This window comes from Staurois parvus, unplaced genomic scaffold (genome assembly GCF_062004578.1).
Source record: "Staurois parvus isolate SC_StPar_1 unplaced genomic scaffold, SC_StPar_1.0 ptg000178l, whole genome shotgun sequence".
Lineage (NCBI taxonomy): Eukaryota > Metazoa > Chordata > Amphibia > Anura > Ranidae > Staurois > Staurois parvus.
Genome location: NW_028317974.1, coordinates 1,701,547 through 1,728,622, shown reverse-complemented (window position 1 = coordinate 1,728,622; position 27,076 = coordinate 1,701,547). Strand labels below are relative to the sequence as shown.

The 27,076-nt window shown below is 38.3% G+C and overlaps 1 protein-coding gene across 6 annotated transcripts in view; it reads right to left on the bottom strand.

The window, feature by feature from the left end:
- The window catches only part of SYK (spleen associated tyrosine kinase), a 189,887-nt gene that overhangs the window by 123,684 nt on the left and 39,127 nt on the right, over positions 1-27,076 (bottom strand). For 2 of the 6 annotated variants that reach the window (XM_089677143.1, XM_089677144.1), the window contains exon 2: positions 24,551-24,614. The exons of 1 other annotated variant lie outside the window; for it this stretch is intronic. The gene's annotated coding sequence lies outside the window, so the exon portion shown is untranslated. Of the gene's footprint in view, positions 1-24,546; positions 24,748-27,076 lie in introns of those variants that run through there. 3 more of the 6 variants (XM_089677146.1, XM_089677145.1, XM_089677148.1) reach the window with 3 other exon arrangements.

The following is a 27,076-nucleotide window of genomic DNA, read 5'->3' as shown; positions in this document are numbered from 1 at the left end:
AGTCTGGCCATTCAGCTATATTAGCTCTCTAAGAAATAGTTGAGCTATTCTGGTGTAATGAATAATATCAGTTCCCAGGACTGATATTACTTCTCATTCAGATGGTCTAGCACTGCACTGTTTGTCAACATGGCTTTTTAAAAGTTGCACTAAGCATCCTAATACCATCTGTGGTTAACATCCCCAAACTACAGTTACAAGTTCTAGGTTCACACTTGTGCTGGTCCTACGTGCTGCGTTCACAGGGGCAGCAGTGCATTCATTTGAATGGGCTGCTGTACCTGCAGGAAACTCTTTTTTAAAAACATGGCTGCACAGAACAGTATGGTGCTGTAACAGTGGCACTATGCAGATTATCACACCTGAAAATGTGCTGTGTTTTCCGATACATGAGGGTGCCATTAAGTATTGCGTTGGGTAAAGAGCTATGCATTTTGTCCTTGGGTTGGGAACGCAGGTAATTATGTATGGGTTCCTAAATCGCACAGTTGTGAACCTAGTCTTACACAAATCCAGGCCCTTGTGTACAAGGCCTTAAAGAGGTAATAAAGTCCTGTTTGTTTATTTATACCTACAGGTAAGTCTATAATAAGGCTTACCAGTAGGTACAGTAAATATCTCCTATACACGCACCATTTAGGAGATATTTCCTTTAGTAGCAGCCGGTGACATCACTGGCACATGCGCACTGCCCAGGAGTGATGTCATCATGGCTTGGCCATTCAAACGGCGCCCTCGGACCCAAAAGGAAGGCTGGGTGAAGATGGAAGCCCTGTCAGCGGTGACAGGGCTCCATTGGAGGGCTTTGTTTTAAGGTAAGTCTTTAAGCACATTATGCTGTTAACTTGCAGGATGGCAATTTGGGGTGGTTTTTTTTTTTTTTTTGCAGTTTACTATCACCATAATGTGTGGACATGAAAGACTTAGGTTTGTGAAAAACATTTGTAGTATTTTAAAATACAGTTTTGCAATATTTCAACAAAGAGCAATTGCAAATCTGCATGTAATGAGTTGGATTAATTACTAACAAAATTCCATGTGAATCGTGCATAAATTAAGTGCATTAAATTTGCCAATACATGAGTAATATTGCTTCACATATGCAAAGTGAATAATTGTAACATTCAGTCCAAATACGGAAAAATAAAGTGCCGTATTGGAATTGAATGTTACAATTATTCACTTTGCATATGTGAAGCAATATTACTCATGTATTGGCAAATTTAATGCACTTAATTTATGTTCACATGGAATTTTGTTTGTTTTTGTGTTATTGGTTTAGAAATTAGGACTGCAGCGTATACTTGTCAAAGTTGCATGAATATCTATTCATAAGCGCAACAGCACTATATCTTATGGATTAATTACTAAACACTAACAGCATTTATTAGGGCCTGTGTCATTGAGCTTTGGGCTTGTGTTTATGCCATCTGACATCAATTTGTGATGGATCCATTGGCAAATGCATTTGACCTGCAGCTGAATTTCTTTTGACCTGCATTTGCCTAGAATTACATGGCAATGCAATATCCATCTGAAGCAACCAAAAGACCATCTACAAAGGTCCCAGACAATAACATTCATCAAAGCAGATGTAAACCGTAAATAATTTGGTTTGATCAAGTACTGTGTATCATAAACAATTGGCCTTTTTTTCATTGAAAGCGTTTATAACACATTGATAGTACTGGAGAACAAATAAAAAATAGGGTAAGAGCATTGCAGCCATAACAAGTGACTGAACAAAGACCTTCAAGGAAAGATTGTCAGGTATAATTTTAACAAAAGCCTCAGATTCAAAAATACTGAAAATTACTTTTGAATGTACTATGTCAAAGTGTATATGACATTTTAGTGATTTCTATGATTTTAACATTTTCAGTATCCTGCATAAAGATTAGTAAATGCTAAATATGTATAATTTAAACACAATGGGTGCAGATAATGGGAAAACTTTTTTTTGTAGAAAATTATTGTTGTCAGAAAGGAAAATGAGGATGTTCTCACTGAAACTTTCAGCATGTGACCTGAACACATGGTCATATTTTGTCCAAGGTCAAAAAATGTGTGTGAACTGAACAGAGGATGCATTAAGCCATAACTGCTGGTCGCTTGATGGATAGCTGCACATAAATGGTAACATTTAAAGTCATTATTTTACAGGATTTATATAGCATAGGGTTTTGCACAGAGCGACCCGTAATCTTCTTTTCTGGGTTTCCCACCAGCGCTCTTGGCTCCTCCTCTTTTCCATGTGTCACCATAGGAAGCCGTTTCCCATGGTGGCACATGTGCAGGCTTGCATCTGTTCTGCGCTGTGTGCATCCATAAACACATACACAGAGTGGCTGGACCCCACCCCCTGCTCCCGCCTCACTGGATTTGATTGACAGCAGCAAGAGCCAATGGCTCCTGCTGTTATCAATATGCTCTGTGAGACCAGGGGGAATAAGCAGTACTGCTGTAAATGGGCATAGCTTTGGACTGATACAAGACTCAGGTAAGTATTTAGGGAGTGGGGAGAGGTAAAGCTGCTGAAAGGTTTTTTTTTTTACCTTAATGCATTAAGGTAAAAAACATTTTGACTTTAGAGCCACTTTAAGTTAATGTGGTTGTACAGGCAGAAAGTTTTTTTTACTTTAATGCATTCTCTGCATTAAGGTAAAAAACTTTCTGTGTGCAGCTCACCTACAGTCCCCCCCCATTATACTTACCTGAGGTTGATCTCAATCCAGCGCTGTGCATGAGAGCAGCGGCTCTCCCAGCTCTCTCCCTTCTCATTGGTTCAGAGACTTCAATTTTCATCTGGTGATCCAGCCAGCACATCTGCTGTTTTTCAAAAGCACAAGCTCTGCAGCAGAATGTATCAATGTACATGGATAAGACCACCCATTTACTACTGAAAGGGGTGATTAAAATGACCACTTTGTATTTATTCCTGTAAAACCTTTATTAGTGGTGTCTCATAAATACAGGAGGTATGTTACTGGCCAGATCCCCATGTGAAAACAGAGTGAAAAAAGCCAAAGAAAAGAAAACTGATGCAGCCACCAGATCTAAGGATTGGTAGGCTGCAATATAGTAAATTTATGGTTCATTACCGCTGTGAACTCAAAGCAAGAACAAATTTACCCTCCAACCTCCTTCTTCCATCTACAGTATGCCCGAGTGTTAATTTTCACTTTTACCTGGTTCCTGTAATGAGAGACAGCTTTTATTGCTTCCTGTGTTGTCATCATCAGTCTTGTAGAATTTTTGCAGGGGCAGCTGCTGAGATGAGGGGTACTCTAGGTCAGTTCCTATTTATGTGGATACATCCCCAGAACTGTATCTTCTAAGCAAGGGCGGCACCAGGGGGGTTCTGAGTATGCATAACCACCTCCGCGAGCAGTGCAGGAGCGGGTGGCCGTTTATAAATTACCTCCAGCATTCCCTGCTGGTGCGCGCTCCCTGGGAGCGTGCAGCACCGATCCCTGTACGGGAGCTCTGTGTGAGGTCCCGATCATGTGATCACTGATTGGCCAATCAGTGATCACATGAATAGTAATAAACAAGATGTCACTTCCTGACACCATTGCTTACTACTTGTGAAATCTGTGATTGATCACAGAGGTCACATGGTATTCACAACAGCCTTGTACCATGTGACAAGCTGTGACCAATCACAGCTCGCACAGTATTTCTCAATGGCTGCAAGAATGCAGCCAGAGAGAAGGAGAAATGATTGCTTTTACAGCCTTTATGGGTGTAAAGTCAATCAGTGTAAAAAAAATAAATAAATAAATCTTCATCACCCCCCACAAGTAGTACAGTGTCACTATGGTGACACTGTACTGCTAGGGTGAGAGTATGTTAAAAAAAAAACCAACCCATTAATAATAATATAAAAAAATAAAATAAAAATGTAAATAAAAATTTTTTTAATTATAATTTTTGATTATAAACAAATTTGGGTTATTTTTTTTTACTAAAAAGATACCTGAATACGTTTTGGCCAAGATTTACGCAGAATGATTTTTTATTTGCCAAATTTTATAAGAAAAACACTTTTTTTTTCAAAATGTTTGGACTTTTTCATTTACAGTTGTGTCCAAAATTATTCAACCCCCAATGCTGTAAAGGGGTTTAGGGACTATAGTGTACATTTGGAATTGTATTCAGAATCAAATCCTACAAGGACGTTGTAACTACCCAAATGCAACTAAAATGACATCAATTGTTTATGTAATACAGTAGTAAATGGTTCTTATGTGGTTTCTTCATTGCCACAATTATTCAACCCCTTAAAGACTACCACTCTGAAGAACAGAGGTTCATACAGGTGCTTTCCATCAGGTATTGAAAACACCTGTGGATGTCACCGAGCAGCAATCAAGCATAATAAGCACCAATTAGGCAGCTTTAAAATGACTGTGATACTCAGCTCCTTCTAGACATTTACTGGTGTGGTTACAAACATGGTGAAGGCAAGAGAATGGTCCAGGAAGACAAGAGAAGAGGTGATTTCTCTTCACAGGAAGGGCAATGGCTATAAGAAGATTGCAAAGATGTTAAACATACCAAGAGACACCTTAGGAAGCATCATTCGCAAATTCAAGGCAAAGGGCACTGTTGAAACGCTACCTGGTCGTGGCAGAAAGAAGATGCTGACTTCGACTGCTGTGCGCTACCTGAAGCGTAGAGTGGAGAGAAGTCCCCGTGTGACTGCTGAGGAACTGAGAAAAGATTTGTCAGATGTGGGTACAGAAGTTTCAGCCCAGACAATAAGACGCACACTGCGTAATGAAGGCCTCCGTGCCAGAACTCCCAGGCGTACCCCCTTGCTGTCTCCAAAGAATAAGAAGAGTCGACTGCAGTATGCCAAAAGCCATGTGGACAAACCACAAAAGTTGTGGGATAGTGTTCTGTGGACTGATGAAACAAAATTAGAACTGTTTGGGCCCATGGATCAACGCTATGTTTGGAGGAGGAAGAACAAGGCCTATGATGAAAAGAACACCTTGCCTACTGTGAAGCATGGTGGAGGGTCAATCATGCTTTGGGGCTGTTTTGCTTCTGCAGGTACAGGGAAGCTTCAGCGTGTGCAAGGTACCATGAATTCTCTTCAGTACCAGGAGATATTGGATGGAAACGTGATGCAGTCCGTCACACACCTGAGGCTTGGGAGACGTTGGACCTTTCAACAGGACAATGATCCCAAGCATACCTCCAAGTCCACTAGAGCATGGTTGCAGAGGAAAGGCTGGAACATTTTGGAGTGGCCATCGCAGTCACCAGACTTAAATCCGATTGAGAACCTCTGGTGGGACTTAAAGAAAGCAGTTGCAGTGCGCAAGCCTAAGAATGTGACTGAACTGGAGGCCTTTGCCCATGAAGAATGGGCGAAGATACCCGTAGATCGCTGCAAGACACTTGTGTCAAGCTATGCTTCACGTTTAAAAGCTGTTATAACTGTAAAAGGATGCTGTACTAAGTACTAAGATTGAATGTCACTTGGGGGTTGAATAAAACTGATAATGCTGTGAGCACAGAAAAGACATTTGTGGTTATTTCATTATAACTGTTATGTTATATTTGTCTGACCTACAAGTGCCTCTTTAATGTAAATGTAAGCAAGATGACTGAATGATCAAAAGCAATGTCAAACTGGCCAAAACACTCAATTTCAGTGGGGGTTGAATAATTTTGGACACAACTGTATATAGCAAAACAATAAAAATCCCAGTGGTGAATAAATACCACCAAAATAAAGCTTCATCTGTCTCAAAAAAATGCTACCCCCTTCCTATCCAGGCCAATTTTCAGCTTTCAGTGCTATAACACTTTGAATGACAATTGTGCGGACACTTTCACCATGAAAGTGTCTGGACTTGAAGTGGTTAAGCACCCCCAAAAATTCTTCAGGCACCCCCACTCCACCCCAATCAATTCACAGTCCATTTTGCACTTTAATTTAAATTTTTTTACACTGCTGCTTACCCCAGGTGCCCTAGTTTTCCATTTCTGTTTGTTGCACTGGGGACTTTTTTTTTGCTGTGCATAGGGATTCAGAAGATCCCAGCTGCGACACTTGTTACTTTGTATGTAGGAGTAATATTGTCCCTGTGCACTGTACAAGAAGATGAGCAGTAGGTAGTTGCATTTAAGTGCATATAGGAAGAGGCAGCCTGGGAGGGGGGGTAGAGCTTTGAAGTGCTTGTGTGTTCATACTGCTTAGTGTGCACGTTGCAGCAGTAAGGGAACCGTTCAATGATGATAATAATTTTGTTTTATTGCAGTGTTATTAAATGAATAAAACATGGGAATCTGCATGTATTGTAAAGATGTACTGAACTTTAAAGCGCAACATTTCGTTTTTTTTTTTATCCATCCCAGCAAGACTGTTAACATAGTTGTATATTAACATTTAAGAAATGGTACACTTTAATCTGTGCTCTATGGTTACTTTTGCCATTGCTACAGAGAATCCAAATACATCAGCAACCTGACACACTTGCACAAATTGTTAAATATGCTCTTCAGTGAATTAGCTTTGTGCATAATCTCAAAGGTTCAAAATATAACTCAGAATAAAAAGGAATGCAGCAAAAGCAAAATCTCTGAAAAAAAAATCTGGAGATCCGGAGGAGGCTGAGAGCAATAGAAGGTACTTTTTTTTAATATAAGAATATATACGTACTTGAATAGAAGTTTAGTGTCATATTAAATTCAAATGGGAAAATGCCAGCACAATACATTATGGTTGGTAATGGCCTACACGGAGTGTGGACTGGGCTGGAGGGCAATTTCACTGAGCCCCTACCAACTATAATGTATTGTGCTGGCATTTCCCCATTTGAATTTAATGTGAAACTAAACTTCTATTCAAGTACGTATATATTCTTATATTAAAAAAAAGTACCTTCTATTGCTCTCAGCCTCCTCCGGATCTCTAGATTTTTTTTTCCGCTCTGATCTGACTTTCTGTAAAAGGGAAGGTTTGTTAATTTTCTGTGGTTCCACTGCATGCAGGAACCTAGCCACCCTCTTTTGATCATTACAAAGATGTACTAGGAACAACAGGGACGGACTGACAACTCATGGGGCCCCCGGGCAATAGGGGATCATGGGGCTCCTGTGTCCTTGCCCAAACTCAAAAAAGCCTATGAAAAAGGTACCAGGGGCATCTCATGGGGCCCCCTACTGACCCTGGGCCCTCGGGCAGTGCCCGAGTTTCCATATGGTCAGTCCGCCCCTGAGGAACAATGAACTATGGGATTGGCAGTGGGCATGGAGCAATGCGTATGACTGCAACTAATGTGCACTGCTCATTACAAACAAACAAAAGTGAGCAGGAAAATGAGAGGTTTGGGAGCTCACTAAGATTGTTACAAAGAGGCAGCAAAACACAGTAAAAAACTGTTTCATGAAAAATAGAACAGGGCCATTAAGCAGTGGATGTGTATGGATTATTTGTGGAGAATAAGTATGTAATTTTGTGTCAGTTTAATTTGTCAGTCAAGTAAATGTGAATCTGCTAGTGCAGATTGGCTAAAACTATCCTCTCCCCAGACTGACAAAGCTGCTGTCCAAAGGTGTCTGCACTGTACCTCCATCCAGAGTGGAAACACCCTAAAGCCTGGTACAATCTTTGAGATTATCAGACGAATGATTGTTTTTTTTTTTTGCATGCTAGTCTCCATATCGAAATAGTTATGAATTAAGGGTGAGACCTCCTGTGCTTCTGCCTTCTAACTAAAAAAATCTGAACTAAGTGCAGCTGCCAACATCCAATCCTATACCCATAGATCTGTACAGCAAATAAAATACAAAATGATGTAGAGCTTACACAAAATAAATAATGCATAAACAATAAATATTATGTATATAAGTGACCCCAGGGATCAGCCCTGACAAAGTCACGTGACAACGTGACGCAATGTATCGGCAGCGTGGTGACGTACTTCCAGTTTGAGACGCCATCTTGCTACACCCATGTAGTACACCCAGAAACATGAGGTTTGCCAATATGAATGCTCTGGGCAAGGATATCAATATGTGAGTGCATATAATGAAGATTTTGGGGTAAAATTTTCTCATCAATAAAACAGTATTATGCTATGGGAGTCGAGGTGAGCGCATAATTCAGCCACTTATGGATACGTGTTATCCACTTGAACACGGGTGTTTGTTGGAAGATTAAGTGTTTTTGAAAATCACCATTTTTTGGACTTTTTTATTATTTGGAATTGGGGAACTTGCAGGGTTCCTGTAGTTTATTTATTTATATATCCACGTGGGAACAGTATTTGTCACCATCACGCATGCGTTAGTGTATGTGATTAATTTCGCACTTCGTTTTGCATTTATTTCTGATACCTGCATGTATGTGTACACATGCGTTTGTTATAAATTATTTTTTGGACTGTTTTATTGAAAAACATCACTTAGACTTTTCAGAGTCCTTTTCTTCTGAGCACAGATATAGTCATTGGAATATATTTTTTTGCACTTTAGGTAGTTTTGTGATCTCATTTAGATCAATTGTTTGGGAGAATAGTGTGGTCACTGGAGTTTTATTTTATCATCTTTAATAATTTTCTTGATCACTTTGTTTCACTCCATTGCTTGGTCCCTGTGTGATCAATACGTTTATATAGGAATACAGCCCACAGGCTGCACATATATTTATATTTGTCACTTTTTGATTATAATCACTGAGTGTGTCTATGTGGGGTCACTTATATACAGAATATTTATTGTTTATGCATTATTTATTTTGTGTAAGTGCTACATCATTTTTTATTTTATTGACTAAATGTTATGAACAAACTCGTGCAAAAGAATAAAAATTTGGAAGTGGTGTAATGTATTGTATTTTATTTGTATTGTATTTTCAGACAAAAACTGTACTGATACAATCTGGTATCGTACGAGAAAAATTTTCATGCTTGTCCCTTTGGATAATTTTGCACGACCTGTCCTGATTGGCTCGAAAACTGTGCACTAACAATCAGATTATCGTACAATCGCTTAGAAAGCAGTATTTTTCATATGATTTTCTGATCGTGTGTTTGGGCCTTAAGACAGAAATTGTTATTGTCCAGACCAGCAGGTCAAAACAAAGTAACAAAAAAAACTTAAAAAATAAAAACTAATGTAGCCACCACATTTCAAGATTGCTAAGCTGCAGGATATTACATTTTTGTTTTTGGGTTTAGTACACTTTACTTTTATGATTATACATGATTATTGAATTAAAATCAGAAGAACAAACTATGCATGCATGCATAATAAATTTAAATCTCATGCATACTAAATCAACACATTTAGATTTGTATAGTACTCAACATAAATTACATTTTAAAGTGAATTGTCAATGCCAATTTATCCTACTAAGAAGTAATTTTAACTTTTGAAACGGCTTATTGATTTTAGGAAAGTTTGTCAAGACCTAATTTAAACGAATACTGTAGCTACAAAATTCTTCATTGTAACAGCATTTTTAGGGAAGAAAATGGTATTGCTTAATAGTATTTTTTTTTTTATTTACTGTGAGGCAGAAAAGTAATATTAAAGCAGTAGTAAAGTCCACTTTGTGATTTTTACCTACAGGTAAGCTTGTAATAAAGCTTACCTGTAGGTAAAATGAATATCTCCTAAACGTGCACCATTTAGGAGATATTTGCTCTTTTTGGCAGCCGGTGCATGCTCTCTGAAGGAATGGCATACCCATGCTGTTCCTTCAGAGTATTGTGTCGTGGCCTGTGACTCCCGCACACATGAGTGACGTCATCGCGGCTCGGCCAGTCAGATGGTTGGAGCTTGTGAACCTGGAAGGAAGACTGGGGGAAGATGGAAGCCCTGTCAGCAGTGACACTGCACTGCTGGAGGGCTTCATTCTAAGGTAAGTATTTCATAATGTGCTAGTATGCGATTTATACTAGCACAGTATGCAGTTGCCTTGCAGTAGATTTCTTTTTTTTTTTTTATAAGGCTGCGGTTTACTACCACCTTAAGGTCCTAAAAAGTTATAGATACTGTTAACATATTAATACAATACTGTATAGGAATTGTAACAAATGATATAAGCAATCCAGAGAATATACAGTCTCAATATTTACAGAATATGTTACCAGAGGATTGCTTCCATTATCAAGGGTAGTCTCCCTTCTTGGCATAGGCTGAAGTTGTTTCTACAGTCTGTACTGGCTACATACCTCTACACCTCTTAACAGAGTATAAAGTGGAAAAGGAGCCTTCCTTGAGCTATCCCTCCTCATCTGGGACCTGACCCTGTGCTAAGCACTGTCCCTCACAAGCGAGTTCCTCTCCCTACCACACACTCACCAGAAGTGTGCCAAAATTACATGGGGTCCCTTATTTAAAAGGTTCCTTCACCCAAGATGGCCTTCAAGCTCTTTCGAGAGTTCAGTGTCCAATCAAGCTACTTTCGTCCCTCAAGCCACTCTATGGAATTACTAAGGGCTCAATTCCTATACAAGACTTCCCTTCTCATGCAATAATGATGTGAAGCCATCTACAGGTGGAAAAGCTAACTGCATCTGCCTACAGACTGGCCCTGATAACTGATGTCTTATTTTTTTAGACTCCCATTTGGGGCAAACGCACCAGAATAACTTACGCAAAATGTTGTGTTATTATATAAAGTGGCCCTTTGCCCATGCAGGGCAAAATAAAAGGGTCACTTAACTCCCATCTTATCTCCCTAAGAACATATACTGTACCAATATTTCCTCACTCTTGTGAATCTCCAGAAAAAGAAAACCACATGTAAACTCCAAACTAACTTGTTTGGAGCTCACATGCTCACCCATACCCAAAAGTGTTTGGTGTTTTTCTTCACTCCCAATGACTGAACAGTAGCATAGGAACAAGGAAAGGTAAGTGTATGCTGCTGGGGAATGGGGGGGGGGGGTTGTGTCTAAGTGAACCTTTTTCTCAGTCCTGCATTGTTAAGGATGTTAAAGAAAACAGCCACTTTATAAGGGGTAATCTATAGGTATCTATAGACTGATAAGTCTGATTTTGTGTGATTGTTATTTTAACCAAAGTATATATAGTAGAGAACAATCTAATGATAATGGCAATAAATTAACATCAATATATAAAAAATAGATCTGAAATCACTTGTTTCCTACTGTGCTGGCATCCTGAGATCACTCTCATCTGCAAGACAAACACCTGTAAGCACAAATTCTCTTACCCAGTTCTGCTCTCTTCACATAGTGTAGAATGTCAATGCTCTGCATTGTTCACCATACTCATTCACAATAGGGGACGAACTCTTGCCACCACAGTTGAAAACACACAGCCAACTTCTACTCCCATCTCTTGTCTCTTCACTCCTAACACCCCCTCTCTCTAGAACGCTGCAGAAGGTATATTGAAGTCCCCATTGGGTGGATAGGAATTTGCTTCAGTTGTGTAGGTGGCAAAATTCCTAGGCACCCCAGTTGGCAAACCTGAACTTAAGGCAATGGTACATGGCTATCTGAGATGCATTTACATTGCTATTGTCATGTATTTATCATACATTTTCCATGCTTTTATCAAGCATTTACACTGACCTGTATGGAGGAATAAAACCAAAGCACAAACCGAAGCCTAAAAAGTCAAAAGCCTAAACAAACAAAACTAATGCAGCCATCCCATCTAAGGATTGGTAAGCTGAAATATATTACTTTTTATTTTTGGGTTTAATACCGTTTAAGCCAGTAGCACATCTTGTAAAATGTGAGCTGGGGCCTCCATGGATTGGACCTGATTTTCCAGCACATCCCACAGATTGAGAGCTGGAGAATTTGAAGTTTTTGAGAAGTCACCACCTTGAACTCATTGTTGTGTTCCTCAAACCATTGATGAACCATTTTTGCAGTGTGGCAGGGCACGTTGTCCTGCTAAAAAAAGGCCACTGCCATCAGGGAATACAACCAACCTACTATCACCAACACCAAATAAATCAAGAAAGCAATGTACTGTGTTGTGACAACTTTCTATTGGAGCCAGCATGACATTTTCAGCATTTTGAGCTACAGTAGCTCTTCTATTGGATCATGTCATAGGTTTGCAGGTTTAACTTCCTTGGTCCACTTTTGGTTGGTCCTGACCACTGCAGACTGAGAAAATCCCACAAGGCCTACAGTTTTGGAGTCACTCTGTCGTATAGCTATTACAATGTGGCCCTTTGTTAAATAATATGTAAAACCAAAATTTCATATTCCTGATATATGCCTGCTGCACCCTGCACTTGTATGAAAAATATCCTGTTCTCTTTGTATTGATTCCTATGTGTGCAATCCTCTTGTTCCTGCGAGTCCCTCTGGTTTCCTATTAAAAACACTAGGCATGAGAGCAAAGTATGGCAGTTCTCTAGCTGCACTGGGAACTCATTCTGCTCTCCTCCAATGATCAGACTTGTGCTGACAACCCCCACCACCACCACCCTTGCACAGCCATTCAATGGGAAGTTCAATGTGCTGCTTTTTCTCCTATCTTACCTCTCTGTGCAGTTGAGAACAGAGGGTATATGATCACTTAGAAAAAGAGGAAAAAATGTAATTCTAATGTTTATGTACAGTATATGTATACACAAATGTTTTGCCTTTCATTTCTATTTTTTTAATTGTTTTTCAAGGTGAAGGTTTACATATACTTTAAAGTTGCTCAAATGCTTTCGCCTGATATCACCATATCACCTGCTTACCCCCCAAACACCAGGTCCTACCTGCTTTATCATCGTCAATTCCACACTGATTATCACATGAACTTGAATCACCAACACAAGTGGTCAATCAGGAGTTCAGACAGCAGTGACACTGTTTTTGTGCTGAAGTTTAGTTTAATTCTGCTAAATATATATCTCTTCAGAGTTTGGCCCACCTCCAAGTAGTGGTTTTAATTTTCAAAATGCTCCTTTCCCCGATAACCTTTTGGCACTTTATCCAATTCCTACCCATGAGGAGGAGAATGACATGTAACTGGCTGCAAGTACCAACAATATCCTAACTGGGATCTCACTGTGACTGAGATTATAACAGTTGACAGTTTGGGACGAATTGTGGAATTACTAATGAAGCTTTTGGAGCTCTGTTAAAATAGTCAGCCACCTGTTTGTTTTCATTGACTGGTGTTGCTGCTGCTCACCTATGTCACTGGCCATTTTAATTTTGGGTGGAGAGGACACATGGAAAACCTCTTCCACATCATCACCTATGTCTTTTTTCTTGCTAACACCTATAACGTCCTATTGCTTGGCAAGTTTTATCATTTTATTTCATTTTTTTTACTATCCCTCTCCCTCTTTCTCTTTTTCATTCTTTCTCTAATACATACAGTATATGAGTATACAAGGAATTGAGGTGACCACAGGTCTTGCAAGGTGAAATAAATTTGTTCATTTAGTTACAACCAATGTTTCAGCGGAATACAGTCACCTTCTTTAGGATATATATATATATATACACACACACACACATAGAAAGGTGGGCGGCGCCCCATCAAAGCATTGGTCATCAACATGCATGCATCTTTAATTTCATATAATTATCCTATCTGTACAAGGCTTTACAGGCTGTTCTGCTGGCACAGTGACTTACACAGAGCTAGCTAATCCCTAATGTTTTAATATATATAGTATTTAATTCAGTTATACTTCCAAACAATCAAAAATATAAAATGTGTCCTTAGATTGTACTAAAAGATTTATACTGCTACAATGTTCTGATGTTATAGCATGCTGATGTCTTGATGACCAAGATTTCTAGAACCCTACACAATGCTTTGGTATAATGCTTTTATACATGACAATTTAAATGAATAAACTAAAAAAGTACTATAAAAATTTAATGAAAATTCTTTTTGACACTGTCTTTTCTATAACGTTTATAGATGGAGATCAGACCTCAGTTTAGGAGCCAAGCGGAAGTCTAAGTAATTCCAGAAGGTTCCTGAACATTTTCTTGCTCTTGTTCTCAAGTTTCATTTTCTTTTAGATGTCTAAAACATTATGTTATTTTTTTTCCTTTAAAATGAGAAATTCGAAAAAAGAAAATAGACAGTGGTAAGTATGCTTTTGCCATATATACCACTAAATTCTGTGTAATACTTCTGGTTCTCCTTTAAAACTACTACCTGTGTAAGTACCAAAAGGCCAGTGAAAAAGTGGTACAGAAAACAGTGGTCAGGATGTTTTCTGGTGCAAAGCATATAAGTTGGTAAAGAAGCAGAACTGATTGGTCAAAGAAGGCACCAAATAGTCTCAATATTTTTCTATTTGTGGTAGCAGTGATGGCAGGAAGTACATATCCACTGAAATGTGCCTGATGCCAAGATCACCAAATACACACTGCACTAAACTTACATGACAACCACACCATTTAAACTGTTAACACAAATGTAGTTATAAGCTTATAATTGTTGGGTTAAATTCCAATCACTACATGTTCCTGCAACGCAGATGCAAATTTGTCTTTATTGCATTTTTGCATTAAGTTTTACAAGATAGAGTAAAAGGAATAGCGATAACATATACATGCCAGTAAATGATCAATAGCATTTGTTACTGAGGTAGACATACAGAAAAAAGCATAGTTGCAAGGGAGGTATCCCTGGGTGAGACTTGAGGAACAAAAAGAAATGCCTCTGTATAACTCAGTATACGAACCCTACTAAGATAGAAAAAAGACAAAAAGAATATAGAAAGAAAAGAGAGAAACCAGTATTATGGACAGTAAAGGACAAGACGGGAGAGGGTTGGGAGGCGGGGATGGCAAGAGGCAGAGTCAAAGTGGTCCACCACCAGGATTGTCATATCTATAAAGTGCAGGTCCAGTCAAAATAAAAAAAAATAAAAGTCAGAAGGTACAGAAACTATAGCTGCTGGCTTTTGAAAAACAGCCACTCACCTGTCCCTCAATCTTGTGTTGTCCTCACACTGGCCGGGTTTCCCGGCAGTCCTGTGTCCCTGGTGCCGGAATCTTCAGTGTGGACACTTGGCTGTGACAGCTTGTGGTTTCACAGCCGGGTGCCCACTGCACATGTGTGAGCAGCGATGCACTTTCTGAATTGTCCCATAGTCTTCAAAGACCTGTCACATGTTCCAGAAGACTATGGAGGGAGGACAACTTCCACTTCCTATCACCTATGCAATTGCATACCACTACCTATGCAATTTTCCTACCACTCCATCCCTCACAGCTATCCCTCCCGTACCACTATCCCCTCCCTCCTAGATTGTAAGCTCCAAGGAGCAGAGCCCTCGAACCTCTCGTGTATCGCATTGTATTGTTATTGTACTGTCTCGTGTATTGTCTCCCATTGTAATGTACAGCGCTGAGCGAACTGTTGGCGCTATATAAATACTGTATAATAATAATAATAATAAGTGGGAGCAGATACCTGTTAATTTTGGGTCGCCCCCCCCCCCACTCCCCGAAGGTGCCAATCCTCAACGGGGAATGAGGAACTAAGCCTTAAAGCAGAACTTCCCTTTTGGGTGGAGCTCTGCTTTAAGGTCTCCAGTGGTGAGATTTTCCAGAAGGCCATAATGGAGGTTTCACCCACTTGAATAAGTCTCCCCATTAGTTTTACATTACAAAAAATGATAAAAAGTGGGACACTGTTTGACTTTGTGGTGGCCCTGTAGATAGCCAGTATGAGATTAAGCTTGCCAGGAAGCACGAATAACAGAAATATCAGTTTTGGTTGGAACTAGTTTTTAGAAAGGACAAGCTTATCATGCCTTTGAAAGGCAATATGCACAACTTCTTGATAGGAAGACGCTTCCTACTCCACTGAAGAAGATGCAAATCAATCACAGGTGCTCTTCAAATACCTCAAAAAACAAAATCTCAACATAGTATATTACCTTTTAAATCCCAGAACTAAAGTGCCACACGTGTATCATGCAAAAAAAACACTCCAGTGTCACAGCACTCATGTGAGAGAAAAAAAAAAATAATTAAATTTTAAATATCACTGCAAACTATATATAAAGTGCATAATTACCCTAAAACAAACAAATTCCAGTTTGTAATCAACCACATATGTACAGAGTGTCCTTAGATTGGTATCCTCTTGTTCCTCAGGACCTCACAAACAGACCAGGAATCAGTATGTGAATTATAATCATATATAAAATTTATTGTAGCCACTTACATATAAAAACGATAAAATCAGCAAGACAGCATCCAACTCCTCATGCCCAGTATGCGATCCCCTTTCCGTGTGTAGAGGGTCTCCCGATCACCAGGTAATTCCCCCTTGCTACTCCTATCCAGCACTATCACTTTGTAGCTCTGGGGGACACCTGAAGTGCACCGTTACTCTCCAGACCTCCAACACACAGGGATTCCAGAATCCAAAATGGCTGCCGCAGCACTTCCGGGAACGTCACGTGCCCTGGACGCGTTTCGTCTCTTCTGGACTTTGTCAACAAGGATACGGACATAAGGTTCCAGTTCTTTAAGTACCCACTCCTAACCTGGCGGAAATACCTCAACGGCCATCTTACAAAGTGGAAAATTGAGAAGAATGACTACCACAGCTGATATACCATGCTAGATAGTCATCCCCACCCCATAGCTCTCATCCCTAAGTTAACCTCAAGCCATACTTCAGTCCCAAGGATAATTAAACCACCTGCAGCCATTTTGGAAACTGAAAGAACAATTTTAAATAACCATAAGGTCGGGGGTAACACCACCCCTTCACCATTGATTACAAAAATCTACAAATAATAAAATCATTCACAAAAATTATAAAATATTAAAGAATATAAGAAGTACATGCTAAAAAATCTAAATTAAAATAAAAAAAAAAAAAAAAAAAAATTACATTTAAAAAAAAAAAAAAAAAAAAAATTAGAATTACAAATCAGAAATAAAACAATTTAAATCCAAATCAATATTAAGACCCCTAGGTTTCAAGGTATTAAGTTTAAAGATCCAAAAAGTTTCATTACGGGATATTTCCTGTACTTTATTACATCCCCTCCAATGAGTATCAAGAATATCAATACCACAAAAACTCAGAACACTAGGATCCGAATTGTGAAAATCACGGAAATGCTTTGAAACACTATGTTCCTTCCTTCCTTTTTTTATGTTCCCCACATGTTCTTTAAGTCGAATTTTAAGATCTCTTTTCGTTCTACCCACGTATTGGATTTTACAGGGACATTCCAACAAGTAGGTGACATACTTCATATTGCATGTTATAAACTTCTTGATCATAAACTCCTCCCCCGTAACTGTAGATTTAAACGTGGAGATCTTTTTCACTTTAATACCAGTCGTTTTACATATCCTACACTTCCTACATGGGAAGAAACCTGTTAATCCAAACATCCCTGATTTTCTAGGGGGGGAGATAATCCCTTTTACTAATAGGCCCCTCAAGTTATCACTTTTTCTATATATAAACGAAGGTTTCTCAGGTAGCGTCTTGGCTAGAATATCATCTTTGTGTAACATCGGCCAATATTTTCTAATGACATTCTCCACTTCCCTATACTGGCAACTAAATTTGGAGATAAAAGCATATTCCATTGAACTTTTCCCCTCCCTCCTTTTTTTCTTAATATTTCTCTTCTCCTTCCCATCTCCTAAATACTTTCTACTTACTGCATATCTCATCTTCTCTAGAGAATCCTGATCATACCCTTTAGCAACAAAACGTTCCTTAATATATTCTGACTGTACAATATAGTCTTCCAATCTTGTGCAGTTTCTCATAATACGAATAAATTGGCCCTTAGGAATCCCTTGAATCCACAAAGGATGGTGACAACTACTAGTCGGGATAAATCCATTCTTGTCGGTATCCTTAAAGAACGTTTTGAAGCACAATCTATTCTCATACTTGAAAACATGTAAATCCAAAAAATTGGCCCATTCCGTACTACTACTACTGGTGAAACTCAAACCCAATTTGTTATTATAAATATTTTCCAAGAAGATCTCAAAGTCAGATTTATCTCCTTCCCACACTATCAAGATGTCATCAATATAGCGCCTCCAGACTTTTAGACCCATCCAATTTTTGCCAAAAATCTCAGACTCCTCCCACTTGGCCAAAAAAATATTGGCCAAGCTGGGAGCGAATTTGGCACCCATTGCCACGCCCTTTTGTTGGATGTAAAATTCCCCCTTATACCAAAAGTAATTATTACTCATACTAAAATCTAGAAGCTGTGTAATGAGTTTACGCTGTTTTCTATGGAGCTCCGAATGGTTCTGTAAACCCCATTTTATGGCCTTAAGGCCATCTTCATGCTTTATATTGGTATACAGGGAATTAACATCAATAGTGGATAGTATTGTATCTTTAGTTACTTTCATTCCTTCCAATAAATTTATTACATCCTGACTGTCTTTCAGGTATGAGGGCATTTGTTTTACAATGGGTTGCAAATAGAAGTCAACATATTGTCCTATTCTAGAATGTACCGAACCTATCCCATTAATAATGGGTCTACCTGGGGGATTGATGATACTTTTATGTATCTTAGGAAGAAAATACATAAATGGAATACGACAATATGATGGAACTAGAAATTTTGCTTCTTTTTCATTGAGAATGAGATTTTCTCTGGCAGTGTTAATTAACTTTTTTAAGATCTTTCGATATACTAGTGTTGGATCTTGTGGGATTTTACAATAGGTATCTGTGTCACCCAGAATATTTTGCATTTCTTCCTCATATTGTGTTCTATTCATAATAACCACTCCCCCTCCTTTGTCCGCTGGCCTAATTACAATATCCTTCCTATCCTTCATACTTCTTAAGCCCTGATATAACGCTTGCTCTTCATACACTTTTTTACTTTCTAACTCATATAATTCATCTATGGTCATCCGCTTGAACACTTCAATAAATTGATTCCTAGAATTTAAAGGATTAAACGTTGATCTATTTTTAAGATCGCTATGTAGAAATCTCAGATTATTCACCGGATTTGCCATTTTAGTAGGGCCAGGTAGGGAAGAGAAATATTTCTTTATATTAAGCCTTCTAACATATTTATTAATATCAATAAATACTCCAAATTTACCATTACCACCTTTTGGTGCATATTTTAGGCCTTTATCCAATAATTTAATTTCATTTTCAGTAAGTTTCGTAGAGCTTAAATTGTAAATCCCCTCCCCTATGTTTCTTTTCTTTTCCTTTTGTTCAAATTTTCTTTCTGGGGAACAGAGTCCTCTGGTCTCCAAACTTGTGGTTGTACCTCGTCTTCTCTTCCCTGATACTCCCCTTCTCTCCTGTAAGGGGGATTCCAATATCCTTGATACTCCCATTGGTTGGGATAATAGAATTCCCTCTGGGGTGGACCCGGAGGACGACCTCTCGGATTTCTCTGAAAAAAATTTCTCTGAGGGCCACTTCTTCCTCTATAGTTGTTATAATTATTATGGTATCCATTCTTACCCCCTGATAGGGGTTGGAACCTATTCTGAGTAGGAACATTAAATATTTGGTATGGGGAATTAGGGGGCCTAGGAGAACCCCTATTAGTATTACCAGGTCCTCTATCCTGTCCTTCCGTTTTTTTTGGGATGTTGGATTTATTTTTATTACCCATACCCTCATTCACCCAGGGTAATATTGGTCCTTTACCAGCCTCTATCACAGAGACTGCCGGTGATGACGCACCAGAACTAGGGTTCAAATCCACCACCCCCTGCCATTTATACATATTGTTACTACGATAATCCTCCATATCCCTAATAAACTTTTTTTGTTTTTTCTTTTTTATTTCCATATCATTTTATTAGGGATATGGAGGATTATCGTAGTAACAATATGTATAAATGGCAGGGGGTGGTGGATTTGAACCCTAGTTCTGGTGCGTCATCACCGGCAGTCTCTGTGAAGGATAGGAAGGATATTGTAATTAGGCCAGCGGACAAAGGAGGGGGAGTGGTTATTATGAATAGAACACAATATGAGGAAGAAATGCAAAATATTCTGGGTGACACAGATACCTATTGTAAAATCCCACAAGATCCAACACTAGTATATCGAAAGATCTTAAAAAAGTTAATTAACACTGCCAGAGAAAATCTCATTCTCAATGAAAAAGAAGCAAAATTTCTAGTTCCATCATATTGTCGTATTCCATTTATGTATTTTCTTCCTAAGATACATAAAAGTATCACCAATCCCCCAGGTAGACCCATTATTAATGGGATAGGTTCGGTACATTCTAGAATAGGACAATATGTTGACTTCTATTTGCAACCCATTGTAAAACAAATGCCCTCATACCTGAAAGACAGTCAGGATGTAATAAATTTATTGGAAGGAATGAAAGTAACTAAAGATACAATACTATCCACTATTGATGTTAATTCCCTGTATACCAATATAAAGCATGAAGATGACCTTAAGGCCATAAAATGGGGTTTACAGAACCATTCGGAGCTCCATAGAAAACAGCGTAAACTCATTATACAGCTTCTAGATTTTAGTATGAGTAATAATTACTTTTGGTATAAGGGGGAATTTTACATCCAACAAAAGGGCGTGGCAATGGGTGCCAAATTCGCTCCCAGCTTGGCCAATATTTTTTTGGCCAAGTGGGAGGAGTCTGAGATTTTTGGCAAAAATTGGATGGGTCTAAAAGTCTGGAGGCGCTATATTGATGACATCTTGATAGTGTGGGAAGGAGATAAATCTGACTTTGAGATCTTCTTGGAAAATATTTATAATAACAAATTGGGTTTGAGTTTCACCAGTAGTAGTAGTACGGAATGGGCCAATTTTTTGGATTTACATGTTTTCAAGTATGAGAATAGATTGTGCTTCAAAACGTTCTTTAAGGATACCGACAAGAATGGATTTATCCCGACTAGTAGTTGTCACCATCCTTTGTGGATTCAAGGGATTCCTAAGGGCCAATTTATTCGTATTATGAGAAACTGCACAAGATTGGAAGACTATATTGTACAGTCAGAATATATTAAGGAACGTTTTGTTGCTAAAGGGTATGATCAGGATTCTCTAGAGAAGATGAGATATGCAGTAAGTAGAAAGTATTTAGGAGATGGGAAGGAGAAGAGAAATATTAAGAAAAAAAGGAGGGAGGGGAAAAGTTCAATGGAATATGCTTTTATCTCCAAATTTAGTTGCCAGTATAGGGAAGTGGAGAATGTCATTAGAAAATATTGGCCGATGTTACACAAAGATGATATTCTAGCCAAGACGCTACCTGAGAAACCTTCGTTTATATATAGAAAAAGTGATAACTTGAGGGGCCTATTAGTAAAAGGGATTATCTCCCCCCCTAGAAAATCAGGGATGTTTGGATTAACAGGTTTCTTCCCATGTAGGAAGTGTAGGATATGTAAAACGACTGGTATTAAAGTGAAAAAGATCTCCACGTTTAAATCTACAGTTACGGGGGAGGAGTTTATGATCAAGAAGTTTATAACATGCAATATGAAGTATGTCACCTACTTGTTGGAATGTCCCTGTAAAATCCAATACGTGGGTAGAACGAAAAGAGATCTTAAAATTCGACTTAAAGAACATGTGGGGAACATAAAAAAAGGAAGGAAGGAACATAGTGTTTCAAAGCATTTCCGTGATTTTCACAATTCGGATCCTAGTGTTCTGAGTTTTTGTGGTATTGATATTCTTGATACTCATTGGAGGGGATGTAATAAAGTACAGGAAATATCCCGTAATGAAACTTTTTGGATCTTTAAACTTAATACCTTGAAACCTAGGGGTCTTAATATTGATTTGGATTTAAATTGTTTTATTTCTGATTTGTAATTCTAATTTTTTTTTTTTTTTTTTTTTTAAATGTAATTTTTTTTTTTTATTTTAATTTAGATTTTTTAGCATGTACTTCTTATATTCTTTAATATTTTATAATTTTTGTGAATGATTTTATTATTTGTAGATTTTTGTAATCAATGGTGAAGGGGTGGTGTTACCCCCGACCTTATGGTTATTTAAAATTGTTCTTTCAGTTTCCAAAATGGCTGCAGGTGGTTTAATTATCCTTGGGACTGAAGTATGGCTTGAGGTTAACTTAGGGATGAGAGCTATGGGGTGGGGATGACTATCTAGCATGGTATATCAGCTGTGGTAGTCATTCTTCTCAATTTTCCACTTTGTAAGATGGCCGTTGAGGTATTTCCGCCAGGTTAGGAGTGGGTACTTAAAGAACTGGAACCTTATGTCCGTATCCTTGTTGACAAAGTCCAGAAGAGACGAAACGCGTCCAGGGCACGTGACGTTCCCGGAAGTGCTGCGGCAGCCATTTTGGATTCTGGAATCCCTGTGTGTTGGAGGTCTGGAGAGTAACGGTGCACTTCAGGTGTCCCCCAGAGCTACAAAGTGATAGTGCTGGATAGGAGTAGCAAGGGGGAATTACCTGGTGATCGGGAGACCCTCTACACACGGAAAGGGGATCGCATACTGAGCATGAGGAGTTGGATGCTGTCTTGCTGATTTTATCATTTTTATATGTAAGTGGCTACAATAAATTTTATATATGATTATAATTCACATACTGATTCCTGGTCTGTTTGTGAGGTCCTGAGGAACAAGAGGATACCAATCTAAGGACACTCTGTACATATGTGGTTGATTACAAACTGGAATTTGTTTGTTTTAGGGTAATTATGCACTTTATATATAGTTTGCAGTGATATTTAAAATTTAAATTTTTTTTTTTTTTTTCTCTCACATGAGTGCTGTGACACTGGAGTGTTTTTTTTTGCATGATACACGTGTGGCACTTTAGTTCTGGGATTTAAAAGGTAATATACTATGTTGAGATTTTGTTTTTTGAGGTATTTGAAGAGCACCTGTGATTGATTTGCATCTTCTTCAGTGGAGTAGGAAGCGTCTTCCTATCAAGAAATTGATCTTTGTTTGGACACATTATTTGGACACTTTGCATATTGGGACTTTATTTATTTTTGTTCTTTTATATATATATTTGATATTTTTTATTTTTTGGGTAATCTCTTTGGGTTTTGATCTTTTCACTATAATTGTGGGTTTTTGGGTTTAAGTCAATGAATATATATTTTATTAGTACTTCAGCGGAAGGATATTGATATGACTTTAAGGGATTTTTGAGGATTTTATATATATATGTGTGCTGATTTATACTTATTCAATATGCACAACTGAAACTAAGAAAGATGTACAACTAATTATTCATAGGCTCATAAAGCTTAAAGGGAGCTCAAACTACAATTTTATCTAAATTCATGTTAGAGCATTAAAATCTCAGGACTATTTACTACTACTGTATAAAGGAGCAGTGTGTACCGACCTCTAGTTCAATAAAGAAGAGGCAATTCTGTGGTTACAGCATAAAGATATAATAGTGCCTAACCATTATGATGTCACTAGCTCCAGGGCCCAAGACCTAATGGGTACTCTCTTGTGATCAGCACTATATGAAATAAATAATACCTTCAATGTAATGATCCCCCTTTATGCAAATATCATTCTGAACAGTTGTGCAAACGGGAAAAGCAAAATAGTTTTCTATTCATTGACGAACGTTATACTCTCTATGGTTTTAGCAGCACAATAATGGAAGTGCTTTATATGGTACTTTCAAGAATAAAGGCAACAATTATTTTCACATTTTCTCTTTCCTCACCCATAGTTTGTCACTCAACACTTTCTTTTGAGGTAACCTCAGAAAAAGGTATCACTTAAAGTAGTGATTTTTTTTTTACAATTGTGAAAAACGTTTTGAAAACCGTTGCTACATATATTGAGTTAAATATGTCCTCATTTCTCTTTACGTATTATTAACAATTCTAATTGCAAAACAATAGAGAAGTGTTACACAGAAGGAAGGGTGGTGTTGAAAACTGAGATCAGTTTATTTTAAAAGTGGGACATTCAGCAAATGGAACCTGCCAAATAAATGAAATCTAAAAACACTTGCATTTTTAAAATGCTTAGTTTTATATAGCAAAGTAATAATAAATGACTTGTAAGTGTTTGTTTTTAAATAAATCTTGTGAAGAAAGTGTGGTGTATTTTGTATATGTCTGAGAATTTTTTAAATGTTGAGAGGTGGTCTCTTTTGAAGGTACGATGGGGACAAATTCTCTGAAAGGTTAAATAGTAACCTACAGACTTAAAAAATGGCCAAAGTGATCAGCAAAGTGTTCAAAATGGGCCATCACATCTCCTTTTCATAATGAACCCTCACTAAGCCAACTCAGCTTGTCTTGCAAACTAAAATATGTTGCCACATTCGATTGTCTTTGGGTGCCACAGCTCTATATAGCTGTTTTCAAGTATATAGCTGTCTACATTCCAAATCCATTTGTTTAATTATATAAATACACTAACTCAATATCAGTAAATTTACTAATTCATTATCGCAGTGTATTATTCCAATAAGACAAATATAAAATAAATACATGTATGTGCATCACAAAATAGAAAACCATTTGGATGCTTTAAATTTGTAATACAATGTTCTGAATTGTCATACAACTTCCCTTGGCCTAATATGCAAACAAAAACACATATAACAACAAATGTCCTTACTTACTGCTTAGAGCTCACTATTGGTTGGACTTTAATTCAGTCTTGAGGGGTGTTTTTTCTTCTGAAATCTAGGACAGGTTTAGAAACATCATTTTATATAAATCCATGTCTAGAAGCTCTCAAAAATGAGCTGCTTTTTAGCATTCATAAAAAAGAAATATAAGCGATCATATAACAGGCAGAGCAGTGCACAGTAGAAATATATCGACTGGAACTGACTGGCTGCTTCCTCATTTTCTCATCTAATATGCAGGGACTTCCTTAACGTCTCTTCGCCACATTACTTCCTTTTACATTCTCCGTGTACTGTGGTATCACAGAAGGATTGCATTGCAGAGTAAGCATGTTACATGTCACTGAACTTCGACACTGCACACTTACATGGTGAAGCAATTTATACTCTGTTAACAACATTTGTTTTATGAGCCATACTGATATAAACATGAACTTAAAATGAAAAAAACAATTCCATTATTGTACTGTGCCACAAACCTTGATCATGTTCCTAAAAATGTCTGTGCATCTGGACCATGATAGTATATGAGGCCTCTGCAAGAAAGTGTGCAGTGTTCCTATTCAGGCCTAGGCCAAACTGTTAGGAGACTGTTTTGGAAACTGATGGGACAAAGTGTTTTGGCATACCATCCCTACAAATCTGTTAAGCAAGAGGCTCCTAGTAGATGTGAGAACAGGCTCAACAACCAGGATGCTATACATTTACAATCATTCGGGGTGGGCACCAGAGGAGCAACTAGGTTAGGTTGGACAGGGTCCTTAACCATTTGCGGCCCACCCTATGGCCAGAATAGCGGGCGGCAAATGTCATCAGCGTTCCGGGTTGGTGCCTATTCCAATAATCACTGTGTCTGTCCAATGAAGGCTAGACAGTGGTTTCTGTGCAGTAAGTCTATTACAAAAATTGTTGCCTGGCACAAGAAAATTAGCTTTTGCTTCAGAGAATACAGGTGAAACTCAAAAAATTAGAATATCGTGCAAAAGTTCATTTATTTCAGTAATGCAACTTAAAAGGTGAAACTAATATATGAGATAGACTCATTACATGCAAAGCAAGATCGTTCAAGCCGTGATTTGTCATAATTGTGATGATTATGGCTTACAGCTCATGAAAATCCCAAATTCACAATCTCAGAAAATTAGAATATTACATGCAATCAATAAAACAAGGATTGTACATAGAACAATATTGGACCTCTGAAAAGTAGAAGCATGCATATGTACTCAATTACTGCCTCAGTGCAGTACAGCATCATCATATTACTGGCATGGCGGTGATCAGGGACACTGACTGGTGACAGTATGAAAAAAGATATATAATTTTTTTTTCTTTTTTTTAAATTTTATTATTATTTTTAATTTTTTATTACATTTATTTTTCTTTTATTTAAGATTTTTTTTTCATATTTCATTATGACCAAAGTAGTACAATGTTACCATAGTAACATTGTACTACTTCGGGGAAGTGATCAGTATTTTCTTTTTTACACAATTTGCTTATAGCAAAGAATTACTTTGCTATAAGCAAGCATTTACCTGAATGACATCGATTCATTCAGGGTTTTTTTTTTTGTGCACAGCTGTGATTTGGCACGGCTAATCACATGACACAGCTGGGCTGTGATTGGCCCAGCTTATGCATGTGATCGCTGTGACCAGTCACAGCTAGACACACTAGTATACAATGGATGGCACGAATGAAGCCATCCATTGTATACAACTGTCATGTGACCTGCTGTGATTGGTCACAGCAGGTCACATGGTACCGGCAAGGGTGACAGATCGCGCCTCTGCGCGGCTCTGCAGGCGCGCAAACTGCGCATGCCTGGGAGGACGCCATATGGCGTCCACCCGGATTGCTGAGGGATTTTGCTGGCCGCCAATCGGCCATTGACCGGGCAGCAAAAGGTTAAATTGCCAGACAAATTACAGTTCTCAGCCGCCTCTTTCTGATTGTAAACAAAAGGTCTTTTAGACCCTGCATATCTCATTAACCACTTCCCCACCACCCTATAGCACAAATACTGCTACAGGGCAGCAGGGCTGCACAAAATCACGTGTATGTATATATATACAGTCATGGCCGAAATTGTTGGCACCCTTGATATTTCTCCAGGAAATCATGTATTTCTCACGAAACGTATTGCATTAACACATGTTTTGCTATACACATGTTTATTCCCTTTGTGTGTATTGGGACAAAACAAAAAAAGGGAGGAAAGAAAGCAAATTCGACATAATGTCACACAAACCTCCAAAAATGGGCTGGACAAAAGTATTGGCACCCTTTCACAACTGCGGATAAATAAGAATGTTACAAGCATGTGATGCTCCTGTAAACTCACCTGGGGCAAGTAACAGGTGTGGGCAATATAGAAATCACACCTGAAAGCAGATAAAAAGGAGAGACGTTCACTTAACCTTTGCATTGTGTGTCTGTCTGTGCCACACTAAGCATGGACAACAGAAAGAGGAGACGAGAACTGTCTGAGGACCTGAGAACCAAAATTGTGGC